This window comes from Nansenia antarctica, assembly GCF_963989245.1.
Source record: "Nansenia antarctica genome assembly, chromosome: 3".
In the NCBI taxonomy this organism is placed as follows: Eukaryota; Metazoa; Chordata; class Actinopteri; order Argentiniformes; family Microstomatidae; genus Nansenia; species Nansenia antarctica.
The window spans coordinates 86,257,778-86,277,691 of NC_137688.1; the positions used below are offsets into that span (position 1 = coordinate 86,257,778).

The window sequence follows — 19,914 nt, forward strand, 5'->3', positions numbered from 1 at the left end:
AAACGTTTTGTTTCATCCGGAGCATTAACAAAACATATGAGAATTCACACTGGAGAGAAACCGTTTAACTGTTCTGAATGTGGGAAATGTTTCAGTACTTCTAGCAATCTATGTGTACATATGCGGGTGCACACTGGAGAGAACCCCCACCTGTGCTTAGAATGTGGTAAGAGTTTTTCCCCCTCTCAAAGTCTCAAAATCCATCAGAGAATCCATACAGGAGAAAAGCCTTACAGTTGCTCTGAATGTGGGAAAGGTTTTGCAAGGATCGACAATTTAACTGTCCACCAGCGGAGACACATGTCAGACAAGCCTTACTGCTGTGTTGACTGTGGTAAAAGCTTTGTTTCATCCACAGCATTAACAAGTCATCTGAGAATTCACACTGGAGAGAAACCGTTTAACTGTTCTGAATGTGGAAAATGTTTCCGTTGTTCTAGCAATCTATATAAACATATGCGGGTGCTACACTGGAGAGAAACCCCACCTGTGCTTACAATGTGGGAAGAGGTTTTCCCCTCTCTCAAAGTCTCAAACCCCATCAGAGAATCCATACAGGAGAAAAGCCTTACTTCTGTGTTGACTGTGATGAAAGCTTCAGAACGTCGTCTGCTCTAAGAACACACCAGAAGAGAAAACACCATGGTGTATAAACAGGACCCTTGTGCTGCTACAGGAGACTGAATGACCAGACCATCATGCAGATCTGATGCCTTCCACCTGCCAGGCCTACTAGAGCTACCTTGATAAGGTATTGACCCCCTCACGAGATAGGCCACTGTTCACAGTCCACACCAGCCCACCTTTTTAGTGAAATGGCTGATTTTGGAGTTTGGAGATCTTTTTTAAATCCCTTCTCTGCAGACTCAAAAGCAAACCTAACTAAACTAACCAGACTGATGTTAGCCTACCTGATACATTGTGTGTATGTTCTGTATGTCACACAGCTCCACTAAAGTGAACCAGAGACCCAGTTCTGCCTCCGGCCTCGTTATTGCCCCACACACCACCAGAACACAACGCAGGCGTAACACACACGGGTTACATTGGTGCCGTGACCTTCTGGATTCAACTGCCATCGATGTCGTCTCGATCACCGTGGGCGGCTAACGTGCTCACCTTTGCTCCAAGTTGATTACTCTGCCGTGTGTTTTTTTTTTAATAAGATTGGGCACTGGTATAATTTTTTTAAAGGGTCATCTGAAGATATTGACATTTGAATTATTGAGTAGTGTGTGACTGTATATGTGTGCATATTTGTGACTTTCTATTTTGTGTATATTTGTTGTTGTTTTTTTTCGATCCGTCATGGATCCAACAGCTAGTTTGGATGGGCATACAGCGTTAGGGACATTTGACGGAGAACTGTTTCAACGGAACACCTTAAGGGTCTCAATTCAACTCACAATCGTTGGATCTGCCCTCGACTGAAGTAAGAGGATGGCTGAGATCATTGCTGTTAACCTGTCGGCCACTGAATTTTAAAAATTCAGTAGTATTACCTGCCCTTCTCGCCGGCCCTCAACGAGACCCACGAGCTCTCCGCGGCGTCCCTGGACAGCGAGGAGGAGTACGTGTTCGTGGAAGCCCGGCACCCGAACAAGGTCCTGGAGGGCCTCAACAGCCTCCGCCTCAACAATGCCTTCTGTGACGTCACGCTGTGCTACGGAGGACAGGAGTTCTCCTGCCACCGCATCGTCCTGGCCTCCTTCAGCTCCTACTTCCAGGCCATGTTCTCCACATGGATGGAGTCCTGGCAGGAGCGCGTGGCCATCAACGGGGTGGAGCCCCAGATGATCGGCATGCTGGTCAGCTACGCCTACACCGCCGAGGTGGTCATCTCCAAGGCCAACGTCCAGGCGCTGCTGACGGCGGCCAATCTCCTGGACGTGCTGGCGGTGCGGGAGGCATGCTGCAGGTTCATGGAGCGCCAGATGGACGAGATGAACTGCGTGGGGATCCACTGCTTCGCCGAGGCGCACTCCTGCAGGGAGCTGGAGAAACGCAGCATGGACTACATCCTGCTGCACTTTAACACTGTCTGTCTACAGGAAGAGTTCCTGTCTCTGTGTGCGGACAAGCTGACGGAGATCATCGGCAGCGACCACCTGAACGTGTCCAAGGAGGAGACGGTGTTCGAGGCGGCCATGTTGTGGCTGGACAAGAGCGCCACCCGCCGGCAGAGCTTTGAGAAGGTTCTAGAGCACATCCGGCTGCCCCTGATCAGTCCGTACTACATCCACGACGTCATCGAGTCCCTGGAGGTGGTCCGGGGGTCCCTGCGCTGCCAGAGGCTCATCTCCGACGCCAAGGACTACCTGCTGCTGCAGGACCGCCGCGGGGAACTGTACTGCTCCCAGGCCCGGCCCCGCAGGTCCACAGGGACAGCGGAGGTGATCGTGACGGTGGGGGGGGAGGATGACAAGGTGGTCTTGCGCAGCGTGGAGAGCTTCGACCCTCTGACCAGCCAGTGGAAGAGCCTGGCCTGCCTGCCCTTCGCTGTCAGCAAGCACGGCCTGGTGTTCTCTGGTCCTACTCTGTACCTGGCGGGGGGGGAGTTCCCTGACAGCTCGGCCAGCAGGGAGACGTGGCGGTACGACCCCTGCTTCGACTCCTGGCTGGAGATGGCGCCCATGAACGTGGCCCGCTCGGAGCTGGGTCTGGTGATGCTGGACGGATATGTGTTTGCGGTGGGGGGGGTGGGAGGGGCGGTCGCGGCTGGACTCAGTGGAGTGCTACAACCCCCACACCAACACCTGGCAGTTCATGGAGTCAGTCAAGATGGCCGTCACCAGCCCTGCCGTGGTGGCCCTGGACGGCCTGCTCTACGTCACTGGTGGCGCTGTCCTGGAGGATGGCGACGGTACAGACCTGGCCCAGGTGTACAACCCTAAAACATCCGCATGGACAGAGGTGGCCCCCATGCAGATCGCTCGCTCGGGCTCCGCAGCCTGCACCCTGAGGGGAAAGATATACGTCATAGGCGGCTGGCACGCGTCCACAGAGAACACTGACAAGGTGGAGTGTTACGACCCCAAGAGCAACCAGTGGACCATGTGCGCCCCCATGAGGGAGAGGCGCTACCGCCCGGGCGTGGCCGTGGTGGACAGCAAGATCTACGTCCTGGGAGGGGAGGAGGGCTGGGACAGGTACCACGACACCATCGAGAGGTACTGCGAGGAGACGGACAGCTGGGAGATCGTGGGGGAGATGCCCACCAGCCGGAGCTGGCTGAGCTGCATCTCCCTCCAGCTGAGGAAGGACACCCACGGAGGACCCAGCCTCCCCGACACCGCCACCGGGCCCGAGCTGGACTGGGAGTGAGACAGAGAAGAAGAAGAAGAAGAAGAAGAAGACAGCAGCTCCAGGGTGCCATCTTTACGAGTGCTTTGTGCATCTCTGCCAAACTACAACCAAAACGGCCCCATATCTCTCCATCTAACCAGTGGAACAGGGCAGCCATTCTGTGCCACGGAGAGAGGATATATATTTATATATATATATATAGTAGTATATTTTTGTACCATATTTTGTATGTGATTTGTATTTATTTGTATAAATTGCTGCCTGTTATATGGTTAATTTTAATGGTTAATAACACTGCCTGTACAGACTTGGAATACTGTAAATATCAATATTTTGGAAAAGTTAATTTCAACAGCAAAGGAATGAGATCCCAAATATTTGAACGTGGTGCTTAATCATTGGGAATATACTGTATTTTTACCACACAAAAAGTTTTAAAGATTCTAGAATCTCTTTTTTAACGCTTTTTTTTTTCCTTTTCTTTTTTCTTTTTCTTTCTTTTTTTTCTAAATGTCACTCTTTGGCAGTGAACACTGTCAACTCAATGGACATTTATGATAAAGAATTAATATATACGTGTACAAACACAAAAGAAGAAAAGCCTGGAGCTTAAACATCTCAACCGCTGCTCAGTCGAAGACTCAACCTAGTTTAAGCGTCAACCCTGTCTAATCTAACCTGGATCATTGCTGCTGCATATTAACCATCTCTAACAGATACACTGATAACACACATTATATGATAACAAACCAGATCAGACATTACTGTGTGGCGAAATATACCATAATCTTTCCTAAGTATAAGGGTTTTCATTGATAACTCACTCACCTGGAGCACTCATGTAGACAGCCTTTGTAGCAGATTACAACAACGACTACACTTCCTACGCCGCCTTAGAGTTCATGGTGTTGACCCAAAATGTATGCTACTTTTCTACCAGTCTGTCTTAGAGAGTCTCATCAGATACGGCATTACATCTTGGTTTGGTAACCTATCTGTAAAACTTAGGTCCAAACTGGTCCGACTGATACAGACTGCATGGAAGATCATAGGGGTGAAAGACCACTCATCCCTGCAGTCTATTTTTGAACAGGCTACTCTCAGACAGGCTAATAGAATTCTCATGAATCCCTCCCATGTCCTACATGCAGAGTATGAACTGCTGCCCTCTGGGAGGAGGTTCAGAGTCCCCCGCGCTAGATTAAATAGATTTTATTCCCGTTTCTGTTAAACTTTTAAACTGCACCAGATGAATGTAACTTATCTTGCTTATCATTTTATTTCCACTCTTGTTTTAATCAGGTCCGCCTTCTGTTTGTGTGTTAACATTCTGTATTGTCTGTTGCTCTTTGTGGGCTGCTGTGGGGTGCAAGCCCAATACAAATTTCCCAGTGATGGGACAATAAAGTGACTCTTGACTCTTGACTTGTCTTGACTAAGTAGTGACAACACAAAGATAATTCTAAATTCCTGTGGCAGGAATCATCTCCCCCATCTCCCCCCCCATCTCCCCTCATCTCCTCCATCTCCTCCATCTCCCCTCATCTCCTCCCCATCTCCCCCATCTCCCCTCATCTCCCCTCATCTCCCCCCCCATCCCCCTCATCTCCCCCCTCATCTCCTCCATCTCCCCCCTCATCTCCTCCATCTCCCCCCCCATCCCCCTCATCTCCTCCATCTCCCCCATCTCCCCCCTCATCTTATCAGAGGGGCAGAGTTTCTACCACCATCATTAGTACAGGCGCTGAAGTATGGATAGAGTTCCTCAGTGAAGGTGCAGCCAGTGAAAGAGTAGATCAGAGACCTGGCCAATAATTTAAATTGGCAATTAACCCATAGTTAAATGAATGAATTCTACTGTACACCTCTTTTGCGGTTACAAAGTTGGCTTGTATATACTGTAACACAAGTTTTACCTCAAATTGCGCAACTCCTTCTAAAATGTCATGTAAAAATGTTCAGTAGTATTGAAATACTGCAGAGTTCAGTAAGCAAGCAGCCTTCACACCGTACACATGAGGTGTTGTTGGGTTTCAACTGTTCTGAATGTGGGAAATGTTTCCGTTCTTCTAGCGGTCTATATACTGTGAAGGTGCACACTGGAGAGAAACCCCACCTGTGCTTACAATGTGGGAAGAGTTTTTCCCTCTCTCAAAGTCTCAAAACCCATCAGAGAATCCTTACAGGAGAAAAGCCTTACTTCTGTGTTGACTGTGATGAAAGCTTCAGAACGTCGTCTGCTCTAAGAACACACCAGAAGAGAAAACACCATGGTGTATAAACAGGACCCTTGTGCTGCTACAGGAGACTGAATGACCAGACCATCATGCAGATCTGATGCCTTCCACCTGCCAGGCCTACTAGAGCTACCTTGATAAGGCATTGACCCCCTCACGAGATAGGCCACTGTTCACAGTCCACACCAGCCCACCTTTTTAGTGAAATGGCTGATTTTGGAGTTTGGAGATCTTTTTTAAATCCCTTCTCTGCAGACTCAAAAGCAAACCTAACTAAATGTCTAATGTTTAAATAAGACAGGCTCCGTCGAAATCCTCTCCAACAATGTTCTAATCATTTGCAGCTGATGTGGTGCTCTTGATTCAATGTTTTTTCGGTTTTATTTGTTTAGATATATTAGAGATTTCGCAATATTGTTACAAATTAAGATCAAATGTTCAAATATGTTGAAAAATACAAATGTTTTCATGGGGTGTCCTATCTGTTTCACATGACTGTATGTAACTGTAACATGCAGCCTCTGTCTGTTTGTCATTAAATATGATTAATAAGTCATCTCAATGATCAATGAGTAATATGCTGATATGGATATTTTCATGTATTGCTTATTTCATCAAGAATTAGTTCGTATTGGCCTGCCTGTTTAAATAAAGGTTAAATAAAATAAAATAAATTCATCCCCCCCCCAAAAAAGTGTTGTTGGGTTTGACTGCATAGTTTGACAATGGTCTGAGTGCGTGTGTTTTGTCCGTAAAGTCACTCTTGGGTCATCCTCAGAGAACACAGTTTGACAGTTTTACATTACATCACGATATGCATCTGACCAGGGATTCAGACAGAAGCAAAAACAAACTTTGCGCCACAGGTTTGATTGATCCTGCTTTCAGACGTAAGCATAAACAAAATGTGCATATATTGCGTTGCTTTTGAAACTCTTTGTTATGTAATTTATTGATTGATATTTCCACAGGAGGACATGGACGATATGGATTTTCCTGAGAACATGGATGATTTTGTTACATTGGATGAACTTGATAACAATGCTGCAGGGGGGTCAGAGGACGGTAAGCAATGAATGATGCAAAACAAACGGATCTTACTTGACACCAAAATAAAAATATATTCTTACTATTCAGATATATGAAAAGTGCATTACGGTCATTTGTAGATTCCAATCTATAATCAACTCTTGTTTTTATTTGCAGATCCAACTGAGTCTTCTTCACAGGTTGGTATTCATCCAAATGGCAACTACTGTACTTGGTTCATCTAGGAAGACAATGTCAACAATGGCCATGTGAACTGTGTGAATAGTTCACTCAATCAGCACTATTACTGTATGCTATTAGACTAAGGATGTGCATACCTCTTTCGAAAATGTTCATGGTCCAATAATTAGTGGGTGGTATGAACAAATAATCAATATTTCGATTACAACATTCACAAGTGCATATATATATCAACAGAATGACCATATATAAACAGAATGACTGTATATGTCAACAGAATGACTGTATGTCAACAGAATGACCATATATAAACAGAATGACTGTATGTCAACAGAATGACTGTATGTCAACAGAATGACTGTATGTCAACAGAATGACTGTATGTCAACAGAATGACTGTATATCAACAGAATGACTGTATGTCAACAGAATGACTGTATGTCAACAGAATGACTGTATGTCAACAGAATGACTGTATATCAACAGAATGACTGTATGTCAACAGAATGACTGTATGTCAACAGAATGACTGTATGTCAACAGAATGACTGTATGTCAACAGAATGACTGTATATATCAACAGAATGACCATATATCAACAGAATGACTGTATATATCAAGAGAATGACTGTAGGCTATATCTCAACAGTTGGAAAAAAAAAGGTGCTTCATTTGTCCCTGAGAAGAACCCTTCTGGGATCCATGTACTGTCGAGAGTTATGGGTGTTCCATTTAAATGAGAACAAGAACTTGTGTGTAGCAACATTCTCCATACAATAAAATACAATTACACATTATTATTATGATATGATTATACAATTAAAATAGATATAAGCACATATATCTACCCAAACATTATTGCTATGGGATTTCCTGCTGAGAGACTCGAAGGAGTGTACAGAAACAATATAAACGATGTTGTACGGTTTCTCGACTCAAAACACAAAAACCATTACAAAATCTACAATCTTTGCGCAGAAAGACACTACGATGCTGCCAAATTTAACTGCAGAGTTGCACCTTTGAAGACCACAACCCACCTCAGCTGGAGCTGATCAAGCCTTTCTGTGAAGACTTGGACCAGTGGCTAAGTGAGGATGACAATCACGTGGCGGCCAAAAAGTCGATGATTCAACAGATATTAGTGGCCACTGCCAACGTGAGATATGTTGATGCAGAATCCATTGAGGATAACTTCTTTTTTTGCAAAGAGTTAAAGACACATGCAACCGGAGATGAGATTTTCAAAGTCACTGATGAATACCTGAGAGAGTGGGGCCTTAACTGGGGAATGTGTGTCAGCGTCTGCACCGACGGGGCTGCGTCAATGACAGGGAGGGTGAAGGGCTTTGTAAGTAAAGTGAGAAAGGAAAATCCAGCCGTGCAGATGTAACAGAGTTGGGAATGTATGTTTAGTTGTGGTGAATATAGATGAGTTTCGCCGTGCTTGAGCAGCCCTGGTTGTTGTTGGAGCCCCCCCCCCTTTGGAGTTTGGGTGTACTGCAGGTCTGCGCGTTCTTTTGTCCTTCTCTTGTTGCCGTACTTACGGTGGAACTAGAACATGGCCGCCATCTCAATGGATTCACAAGCAGACCAGAGAAGAATTGTGTTCTATATGTCTTCTCTGCAGGTCAAATAAAAGGATTGATTGAAAGAAGCTTGGCTGTTTGACTATCGTTACACTGGTGCCGTGACACGTCGATCTCAAGATCAGCTGAACGCCGATCTCCGTGGATGCTGCGTGGATGCCAGGTCTTAGTGTGATAGATCAAGTGTGGTCAGAGTATTATAGTAAATGGTCATTCAGTCTGAGGTCTGTGATTATATCAGTTTAAAAAGTGCTTTGATTGTTTTGGTTTTTATGTCCTGCTGTAACTTTATATATTTTTTTTTTAAACATTATTATTATTATTATTTTTTTCATTCAGTAATATTACACAACGCAAGTCTGTACCACTATGGCTCAGAGGCCAGGTTTTAATGATGAGATTTTTGCCAGTCCAGTGTTGCCTATGGGGAGGGGTGCATGGGGGGCATGTCAGAGCAGAGCAGACAGTGCTGTCATAGACATTGACAGCGACAGTGACATTGACATTGACAGTGCTGTCAATAGTAGGGAGGTGGGGTGTTCCCAGTTGTTTACTGACAGTGGTAGAGGCACAGGGTCAGGTCAGGACCCAGGTTGTGCTGCTGTCGGACAGTTTACAGGGGAGGCTCCTCCCACATCCACACCCAGTGTTAATGACACTGAAGCTCTTCATCACCTTTCAGACATGATGGGTCAGCTAGGTGCTCAGATTGGCGAGTCCATTGTAACCAAGTTAATTTCAGCTGGTGTAGTTCACTCAAGTAGTATGAGCAGTGCACACCTCAACTGCACATCGCCTCCAGATCCTGTAACTGATCCTAATGTTGTTAGACAGGAGGTTCCGCGCGTTACTGTGAATGTAAAATCAGACAGGGAACCACCAATGTTCCGAGGTGATAGTTCTGATAAGTGTTCAGTCCAGGACTGGATTGACATGTCTAAAGCTTATCTGAGAAAGCAGAAATGTCCAATGCATGAACAGGCTGAGGAGATACTGGCAAGGCTGATGGGTAAGGCAAAGGATGTCGTGAGGGTTGGTTTGCGTAGCGATCAGACACTTGATGTGAAGCAGAACCCTGATCTCATCTATGATATCCTTCTCAAGTACTTCAGTGATGTGTCATCATGCCTCCCGTTGTCAGATTTCTATGCCACTCTACCCAGACCCAATGAGAACCCTGTAGACTACTGGTTGAGGATCAACAAAGCAGCTGATGTAGCTGGTGAGGGCCTTCGCAGACAAGGTAGGAGGATGGAGAACATAGGTGAAGAGGTAGCACGGATGTTTGTCAGGCATTGCCCGGACTCTGGACTATCCCGTATTCTGGAATGCAAGGCTATTGAGGAGTGGAGCTCACGAGACATACAGTTGAAGATTGATAATTACCAGAGAGAGCTGAGAGCCTCTGGCAGGACCGGTAGTTCTGTGCCATTGAAGAGCCATGCCACCGCCCTCCACACTGTGCAGTCTCATCCAGAGCCTTCGATTCAGTCTGTGTCTGAGCAGTGTTCCACCCAGTACCCCCCTGCTCCTGCCCATAGTCCAGTGTACCACACACAGTGTCTGCCTTCTACCCTCATTCCTTCCCAGGACCATGCTTTAGGCCAGCTTCCGTGCCACTCCTCCGCGACTGCTGTGGCCCAGAACACTCAGCAATCTGAAGACAGGATTCTTGCTCGCATTATGGAGAGGCTGGAGCAGATGATGGGGAAAGTGCAGCAGCGTGACAGTGCTCCTCGTGGCGGAAGATACCAGGGTGGCGCCCGTGAGAAGGCCTGCCGAGTCTGTGATGACAGTAGACACACTACCATCTCACACTGCATGTCAGAGAGGCTGTGCTTTGTCTGTTTAGCCCCAGGTCACACAAAAGTTGAGTGTCCCACCAGGTCGTCCCGAGCACCTCAGCCTCAGGGAAACTAGGTGGCCTGTATTCAGAGGGAGAAAGTATAGGTCGCCAAGTAAACTCCCATTGTGAGGACGAATCTAGTGCTGAGACAGTGTATATAGCTCTCAAAAGCTCAAGTGATAACTCTGAAGATATTGTTTATCAGAATACGCATACAATTAGTGGTAGTGACAGCCTTTTCTACACACCTGTGACAGTTGGTAATACAGTGACTCTAAATGCTATGCTAGACAGTGGGTCTATGGCTTGTACAATGAGTAAGACGGCAGAGGGAAAGCTTAGAGAGGTTGGAGTTGCTACAGAGCATAACCAGTTCAGTTCAAATGTGGTGCTTGTTGGCTGTGGTGGTCGCCGTGTCAAGCCTGAGTCAGCTTTCAACGTGGAAATGGAGGTGTATGGCTGTAGGATTATGGTTCCCACTCTGGTAGTTGAAGGCCAGCATGATGAGTTGATACTAGGCACCAATGTTATTAAATATATCCTCCGGCAGTATAAGCAATGTGATGGCTACTGGAAGGCTGTGTCTACGCCCTGTCCTGCTGGCGATCCAGAATCTGAACAGTTTCTCTCGATGCTCGCTGGTCTGAACCGTTGGCGAGGTGACGTCATACCTGACAAGATAGGCACAGTCAGGTGCAACTCAGCCGTGTGTCTTGAGCCTGGTCGGGAGTACCTGATGTGGGGCAAGCTACCCAAGTCCACTATTGTGTCTCCTGGTAGCGCTGTGATGACAGAGCCCACATCGTGTCGCTCAGCTCCAAGAGGGGTTCTGGTGGCCAGAGTTGTTACTCCTTTGTGGGGAGACGGATGGGTTCCATTGAAGCTGATCAACTCGTCCGACAGGCCCGTCTTGGTAAGACGCAATGCTAAATTGGCCGACGTCTTCTCCTGCATTGCGCTCGAGGACATGGATGAGACCGGACCTGCTGAGGTCCCACTACTCAGTTGCTGTCAAGTAACCCCGTCCAGTGAAAATGCGGCCCGCACTGTTGATGAGGAACTGAAGTACATGGGATTGAGTGGGCTCGACATACACTCCTGTGACGTGTCTGAACAGTGTAGAAGCAAGATGGCTGACCTGGTTGTGCGCTACAAGGACATCTTCTCACGCCATCACCTGGATTGTGGAGAGGCAAAGGGCTTCATACATCGCATTCACCTCTCAGATCACAGGCCATTCCGGCTCCCATTCAGACGAGTGCCCCCCAGTCAGTATCAGAAGTTGCGCCAAGTACTGAGTGAGATGGAGGAGAAAGATATAATCAGGAAGTCAACCAGTGAATATGCATCTCCGTTGGTTCTTGTATGGAAAAAGAACGGAGATCTCCGTATCTGTACAGACTTTCGCTGGCTGAACAAGAGGACCCTGAAGGATGCTCACCCTCTCCCTCACCAGGCCGACTGCTTAGCTGCACTTGGAGGTAACTCCTTGTTTAGTACTATGGATCTAACCTCAGGGTTTTATAACATGCCACTACACGAGGATGACAGAAAGTACTCTGCCTTTACAACACCTATGGGCTTGTATGAGTATAATCGCCTCCCGCAGGGCCTCTGTAATAGTCCTGGGAGCTTCATGCGTATGATGACTAGCATTTTCGGAGACCAGAACTATCTGAGCTTACTGGTTTATCTGGATGATTTATTGGTGTACGCCCCTGATGAGAGGACAGCTCTGGAACGCTTGGAGATGGTGTTCAGTAGACTGCGTGGTCATAACCTGAAATTGGCCCCCAAGAAGTGTTTTTTTCTCCGGAAATCCGTCAAATTCCTCGGCCACATAATTAATGACAACGGTGTGTTGACTGATCCCAGCAAAGTTGAGAGCATCGCAAAGATGACAAGTGCTGACCTGATGGAAGCGGACGGTGTAACCCCCTCACAGAAACGAATCAGATCTTTCTTGGGGATGATCAATTATTACCAGCACTTTGTGCCTAGCTTCTCCGCTATTGCAAAGCCTCTCTTCTCTCTGTTGACGGGCCAGAAGAGAAAAGGGAAGGTGAAACAGTCCAAACAAAGGTCACAAAGCAGGAAGTTGAAGGTTACTGACTGGACCCCCGAAACGGAGCAGGCTTTCCAGAAGCTGAAAACGGCGCTGGTTGAGACGGCTGTCCTGGCTCACCCTGATTTCAGCCGTCCCTTCATGCTGTCAACGGACGCGTCCCTTGATGGCATCGGTGCTGTCCTGTCGCAGATCCAAGAGGGTGAAGACCGAGCGAGGCCAATCGCATTCGCCAGCAAGTCCCTCTCTCAGTCTCAGAGAAACTACCCAGCCCATCGGTTGGAATTCCTAGCCTTGAAGTGGAGTGTCTGTGACAAGTTTAGCCATTGGTTGAAGGGGCATGATTTCACTGTTTGGACGGACAATAATCCATTGACTCATATCATGACGAAGCCCAAGCTGGACTGCTGCGAGCAACGATGGGTGGCTAAGTTAGCGAGCTATAACTTCGACATCAAGTACGTGCCAGGCCCACAGAATGTTGTCGCTGATGCCTTGAGTCGTGTGCCTTTCGTCAAGCAGAGAGTCAGTCACAGATTACTTGAAGAGCCCTACAAGAATCTCCTCTCCGAAGTCCAGGATGTGTCGAGTGCTTCTGTACAGGACGCCTTCCGGTCGTCCAATGATAGTGGTGACACTCCACGCCAGGCAGAGAGTTACGCTCAAAGTGTCCCATCACCTCTGCATGTCCACGCTCAGTCTATGGAGATGGATGAAGTGTCTGTTGTTCTACAGTCATATGACGATCTGTGGGAGGTCGGAGCAAGAACGCGTGCTGTAGCAGTCTTGCACCATTTGCCTCAGTTAGTCCCAGGTGGTCAGGACTCACTTCCTGCTTACAGTGAGAAGGAACTCCGGGATGAACAGCTCAGAGACAGAACTCTCTCTCGAGTCTTGTACTATGTGGAGAGACATCGGAGACCCTCCAGGAGAGAGAGAGATAAGGAATCAGTCACAGTCATGAGGTACCTGAAGCACTGGGAGAAACTTGTTGTGAGCAATGGGATACTCTACAGAGTCTCGAGGGATCAAGTCGTGAAGTCAAAACGCCGCCAGTATGTGGTTCCTGAGTCTAAGAAAGTTGAAGTTCTGAGAGGTGTTCATGACCATGCCGGCCATCAAGGTCAGTTCAGGAGTCTTGGCTTGGCCAGACAGAGGTTCTTCTGGCTCAACCTCGACAGAGACGTAAGAGACTACGTCCGTAACTGCCAGCGGTGTATTGTCAGTAAGACTGTTGAACCTGCTGCGAGGGCGCCTTTGCAGAGTATCACATCAACCAGGCCACTTCAGCTGGTTTGCATTGATTTCTGGTCAGCGGAGGACTCAAGGAACAAGTCAGTTGATGTGTTAGTTGTTACTGACCATTTTACAAGAATGGCCCAGGCATTCCCCTGCAAAGATCAGTCAGCCAAACAGGTGGCGAGAGTTCTATGGGACAAGTTCTTCTGCGTCTTTGGGTTCCCAGAACGTATCCACAGCGACCAGGGAGCTAGCTTCGAGAGTCAACTAGTGAGTGAGCTGCTCAGAGTCTCCGGTGTCAGAAAGTCGCACACAACCCCGTATCACCCGATGGGTAACGGTAGTGTGGAACGTTTCAATAGAACTCTCGGTAACATGATCCGAGCGCTTGAACCAGAGGCAAAAATCAACTGGCCGAGGCGTTTGCAAACTCTGACGTTCATGTACAATAGCACAGCGCATGAGTCAACTGGCTATGCACCTTTCTATCTGATGTTTGGGCGTACTCCTCGTCTCCCTGTCGATATACTCTTCCGGACAGTCCTGAATGATCCAGCTGTGGTCAGCTACGACAAGTATGTGATGTCTCTCACGAAGGATCTGAGAGAAGCTATGGTCATAGCCCAGGAACATGTCATAAAAGAACAGCACCGTCACACAGAGCTCTACAACAGACGAGTGAAAGGGCCCACCATTGACGTCGGAGACCGTGTGCTGTTGGCGAACAAGAGAGAGAGAGGAAAGAGAAAGGTGGCTGACCGTTGGGAGTCTACTGTATATACTGTGGTGGATAGGAACTCTGAGACTCACACATATAGGATACAAGACACTGTCACTGGACGAGAGAAGGTAGTCCACCGTAATCTATTGTTGTTGGTGAACTTTCTGCCGGTGTATGATACGAGTGTGATCTCTGACCCAGTTTCATCCCTGTCTGCTGTTCATACATCAAATGAGCCAAGTGACATGTCCGTGTCGGAAGTGGAACAGGATTCCTTGCCTGGGGAAGTGAGTAGAGGAACCGCGTTCGAGTCGGAGAGAGTGGATTCCTGTCCTGGGAGTGAGGGAGGGGAGGTTGAAGACATGGAGTATGGGGGTAGAGCTGTTCGGGAGAGGGATGTTCCCTTGACTGTTCCAGAGCCCAAGGATCCCAAGGGAAGAACCCTGGAGTGGGTCACCCAGTTACCATTCCCTGACCACTCACGGACAGAGGCTACTAACACTGTAGTGTCTTCAGTCTCGTTTGCCCCTCAGAGGGTTCCCGAGCAGATGGCTGAGGAGCAAATGGTAGATCAGTCCATTAACTCTGATTCTAGATTTGTGGTTAGCGCTGATGATTGTACTGATGTTTCTGGTAACACGAATCAGATAGATGATGCTAGTGACACACAGCGTACTGACACTCTAGCTTCTGTTACACAGTGTGAACATCCTAGTACAGTCACACAGGTCAAGTCCAAGTTTGGTCGCCTTATCAAACCAGTTGACAGATTGATTTATACTATGTCAGGACAAGACATTATCCAAGATACTAAGTCAAACATTCGAGCTGTTTGTAGGTCAGTGTTTCAGGCTTCCCACAGTTAGATAAGCCGAAGCTCAGTTCAGTGCATGTATAGACTGTGCACACTGACATCCTATGACATATAGGTTTGTTCGTTATTCTGATTGTTTCATAAGAGGTTGTGGCCTCTTGAAGGCTAGTAATACAGTGGAAAAAAAAAAAAGGGTCTTGTGGGGTGTAGAACGCATCCTACCGCCAGTAGTTGGTTGGAGAGATAGGTTACCTCTCTTTCCACTTCATCCTTATAGGATACTTTTCAAGTTGGCTGTCCTGTCCTTTGGCGGCCCTATGTAATAGTGTAAAAAGTAAAAAGTAGTGTTTAAATGTATAGTTGCTGCTCAAGGTTGGCGAAATTCAGGGGAGGTGGGTGTAACAGAGTTGGGAATGTATGTTTAGTTGTGGTGAATATAGATGAGTTTCGCCGTGCTTGAGCAGCCCTGGTTGTTGTTGGAGCCCCCCCCCCTTTGGAGTTTGGGTGTACTGCAGGTCTGCGCGTTCTTTTGTCCTTCTCTTGTTGCCGTACTTACGGTGGAACTAGAACATGGCCGCCATCTCAATGGATTCACAAGCAGACCAGAGAAGAATTGTGTTCTATATGTCTTCTCTGCAGGTCAAATAAAATGATTGATTGAAAGAAGCTTGGCTGTTTGACTATCGTTACACAGATAAACCACTGCATGCTACACCGAGAAGCCCTTGTCGCCAAGGCTATGCCCCCAGACCTCACTGAAGTCTTGGACCAAGCTGTGAAAATTGTTAATTAGGGTTAGTTACAATTCAAAAATGGATTGTATTTTGAGAACTGAATTGTATTTTGAGTAAAACTGAATTGTATTTTGAGAACTGAATTGTATTTTGAGAAAAACTGAATTGTATTTTGAGAAAAACCGAATTGTATTTAGAGAAACTGAATTTGAAAACTGAATTTAAATAATTGAATACAATTCAATCTGTCAAATACAATTCAGTTTGTGCTCAGATTCAATTAAATCTGTCAAATACAATTCAGATCTGTGAAATACAATTCAGATCTGTGAAATACAAATCAATTTGTGCTCATATTCAATTCAGATCTGTCAAATACAATTCAATTTCTGCTGGCACTAAAATAGCTCCATACCGCGGTCCACTCGTCGCTCAGGGTAAGTGTTCAATGGATGCTAGCCAAACTAAAAGAAGGTAAGAAGATAAAAGATAAAAGAAGAAATATAGGCCTAAATTCAAAGCCTGCTATGATTCCTGTTATTCCTGTCAGTATCTATTTGTTTTTGTTTTAAAAAAAACATTTTTTTGCCTTGAAGCAGGGGTGGAAAGAAGGTCCCTCTCATACAAAGGACTCTAAAGGTACACCAAATTCACATTGTGACTTGAAGAAACACACAAAGGTGCTTTTAAAGTGCAAAACTCACTCCACACTCACACTGTGATTTGAAGAAACACACAAGGTGCTTTTAAAGTGCAAAACTCACTCCACACTAACACACACCACACACTCCATGTGTAAGGGAGTCTCAAAAGTTGGAGAGACCTAATTTCCCCTCCCCCAACCATGTGCAAAAGGCAATTCGTTTGTACACATTTGTTTGTGCAAACTACTGGCAGAAATAAATAATTGAAAAAGTAGATATGGGTTACCTGTCCCTGATCACTGATCAAGAATGTTTTAAAAGTCAAGCAAGACTGATATCATTAAAAAAAAAAGGCTAAAAGAAAGAAAGAGCTCCATGTGCGTTTACAGCACCATGTGCCTTCATCAGGGAGAAATGAAGATTGAACCAGGAAGAGGAAGTTTAAATAGAAAAAGGAAGGGGAGGAGTTTAAAAAAAAAGGGGGGGGGAAACCCAGTAGGACCCAGTCCCTTGGGTCTCAGGCTATGTCCACACCAATACGTTTTTTTGATAAACGTTTTTCGTATATACAAATATGACCGTCCACACCAGCATGTTTAAACGCAATATAAACGCTGGCATTGAGCATTCCACACCAGCATGTTTAAACGCAATATAAACGCTGTCATTGAGCATTCCACACCAGTAGTCGGCGATATAATATTATCCCCATAGCCCCGCTGACCAATCAGACGCCTCTGTCTCTCAATGTTCTCGATCATTAACTCTTTGACTGCCAGCCATGTTCAGATACTGCCAGACTTTTGGGGCATTTTCGCTGAACTTTGAAGACCCACCAAATATTGACTTTTCGGACTACATAAACATTGAACATATCTACCAAAACTTTAGACTCTATTCTTTCATCAGAAAAAGAAAGTTTGTTTCTAGCCTCTTTGAGTGTTTAGAAATCGGCCGTAGAACATAGGGTGGTTTCAGCAAAAACACCAGATTTTGACCAATAAACAGAGAAAACGAGCTTTTTCTGCAGAGAAGCAAATTCAAGCAAAACGGTGACTGACGTCCACATATTTTAGTTTTAGTGACACCTCAAACATCTGAAAAGTTGTTTACTTCTATGAAACAATAAAAACAACACAGGGAAAAAAGGCTTTTGATGACAAAATAACTATATTTATTATTTGTAATATAAAAACACACAAAGGTGCTTTTAAAGTGCAAAACTCACTCCACACTCACACTGTGATTTGAAGAAACACACAAGGTGCTTTTAAAGTGCAAAACTCACTCCACACTAACACACACCACACACTCCATGTGTAAGGGAGTCTCAAAAGTTGGAGAGACCTAATTTCCCCTCCCCCAACCATGTGCAAAAGGCAATTCGTTTGTACACATTTGTTTGTGCAAACTACTGGCAGAAATAAATAATTTAAAAAGTAAATATGGGTTATCTGTCCCACCTGATCAAGAATGTTTTAAAAGTCAAGCAAGACTGATATCATAAAACAAAAAAGGCTAAAAGAAAGAAAGAGCTCCAACGTTTATATTCTGTGAACTATATTGCTGCGTAAAAAATCATATATACGTTAATGACCAAAACACACACATATCTGACACACACACACATAGCTGAGATGCGCTTCGGCGCATAGGACCCCAAAAAGTCTGGCGTATCTGTTTGTGACAGAGAGAGGACCTCTGTTTTTAAGGTGTTCCCTTAAGCTTAACCACACACCTCTGTCATACACAGTACCATAGCTTGTAGAACAGCTGTCTGTAGTCAGACAGCATAACAGAGCCTTACTCCCCACTGTGGGTTCATCAACCCCCCTCTGCTCTCTCTCTCTCCTCCCCTCCCCAGCTCCTGGCCCGAAGCCCTGCAGGAGGTGGACTTCGACAAGATCGGAGAGATCTTGGACATCATGGAGCACGTCAAGACCCAGATGTCAGAGAAGCTGGAACACACACAGGTAAGGAGACATCATAGTAAAGGCAGGGCCATTGTTGTACTCAAAGTACTGTCGATACGCTAACTGCTCTCTCTCTCTCCGTCAAATCACTATCTTTCTCTCCCCCCCCCCTCTCCTTCCTCTCTTCAGGACCTGTGTCTGGCCGCAGACTATGGTGCTCTATGGAGTCTGGTGACTATGGTGACTATGGAGTCCTTTGACAGTGAGGACTTTTGAAAATCGGAATGAGACGTCCACAAGCCTATTTTGATATGCAAAGTACTTGTTTATTGACGTGAAAGTTTGTTTGTGTGTGTTACGAAAGAAAAACAATAACTTCTTATAACTTATCAAAGAAAAAGCAGTTGATAGGTATTGTGATTGTTTTTAAGATATTCAGTAGTTAAATGTTAAGATTTGTTTAATTGCTTCATTTGTTTACGGGTTCAACTTGTGCTTCAAATATATATATATTTATTTATTTATTTTATTCATAAATGTTTTTTAAATGATGATTACATCAACAGGTTTTAGGTAAATTATCAAAAGTACGTCTTCTCTAACTTAAACCAATCCCTGGAGGTGAAGGACATAGTTGGATGATGGCCTTTCAGCGTGCAGGCCTGAGAGCCTCACGGCCAGTTGTTTCTATAAATAAACCTGCGTCTAAAGACCTGCATCTGTCCTCTGTGTCTACCTCACGCCGGGTGCACACAGGGCCATTGCGTTGCGTTGCGTTGCGTCGTTCTGGCGCAACCTGGTGGGATGGACTTGACGTACTTCAACGTGCGATGCAGAAAGCTACATCTACCCGTGTTGCTAGCGAAGTTTCCCACAGAAGTGGGGAAGAAAACGTCAGATCAGATATATAAACGGGTTATTTTGATAAACTGGACACATTTTGTGAATATATATGGTTACTTTCTCGCCTGAAAACATAAAAACGTCATAAAATGACAAATTAACACTTGTAGAGCCAAATTACAGATTTTAGCCAATGGCGGCCAACATTTAGGATTTAAAATCTGAGGCGAGAGCTCCGTGCAAGAAACTACTTCCGGTTGTTTTGACGGATCCAACACAACGCAAAAGCTGACATTTTTTGACTGATTGCCGCACCCTGATGGTCAAGAAACGCAATGCAGAGCAACGCAACTGATCAACGCAACGGCAACGCAACGGCCCCATTGAGATGAATGACTTCCGGTGCAACGCAACGCAACGCAATGGCCCTGTGTGCACCCGGCGTCAGTCTCTCCCCCTTCCCTTAAGGTTAACCACACACATCTGTCCTCTGTGTCTACCTCAGTCTCTCCCCCTTCCCTTAAGGTTAACCACACACATCTGTCCTCTGTGTCTACCTCAGTCTCTCCCCCTTCCCTTAAGGTTAACCACACACATCTGTCCTCTGTGTCTACCTCAGTCTCTCCCCCTTCCCTTAAGGTTAACCACACACATCTGTCATATACACTACCTTAGTTGGTAGAACAGCTGTCTGTAGTCAGCATAACAGAGCCTTCCAACCCACTCTCGCTCA

At 46.0% G+C, this 19,914-nt stretch overlaps 1 pseudogene across 1 annotated transcript; it reads left to right on the top strand.

Moving 5' to 3' along the window:
• Positions 1-120: 120 nt before the first annotated feature.
• On the top strand, positions 121-18,614 carry LOC308154548 (kelch-like protein 24; annotated as a pseudogene). The gene is made up of 4 exons: positions 121-126; positions 1,497-3,320; positions 18,290-18,398; positions 18,528-18,614. The product of its transcript is annotated as a kelch-like protein 24 (transcript).
• Positions 18,615-19,914: the final 1,300 nt, after the last annotated feature.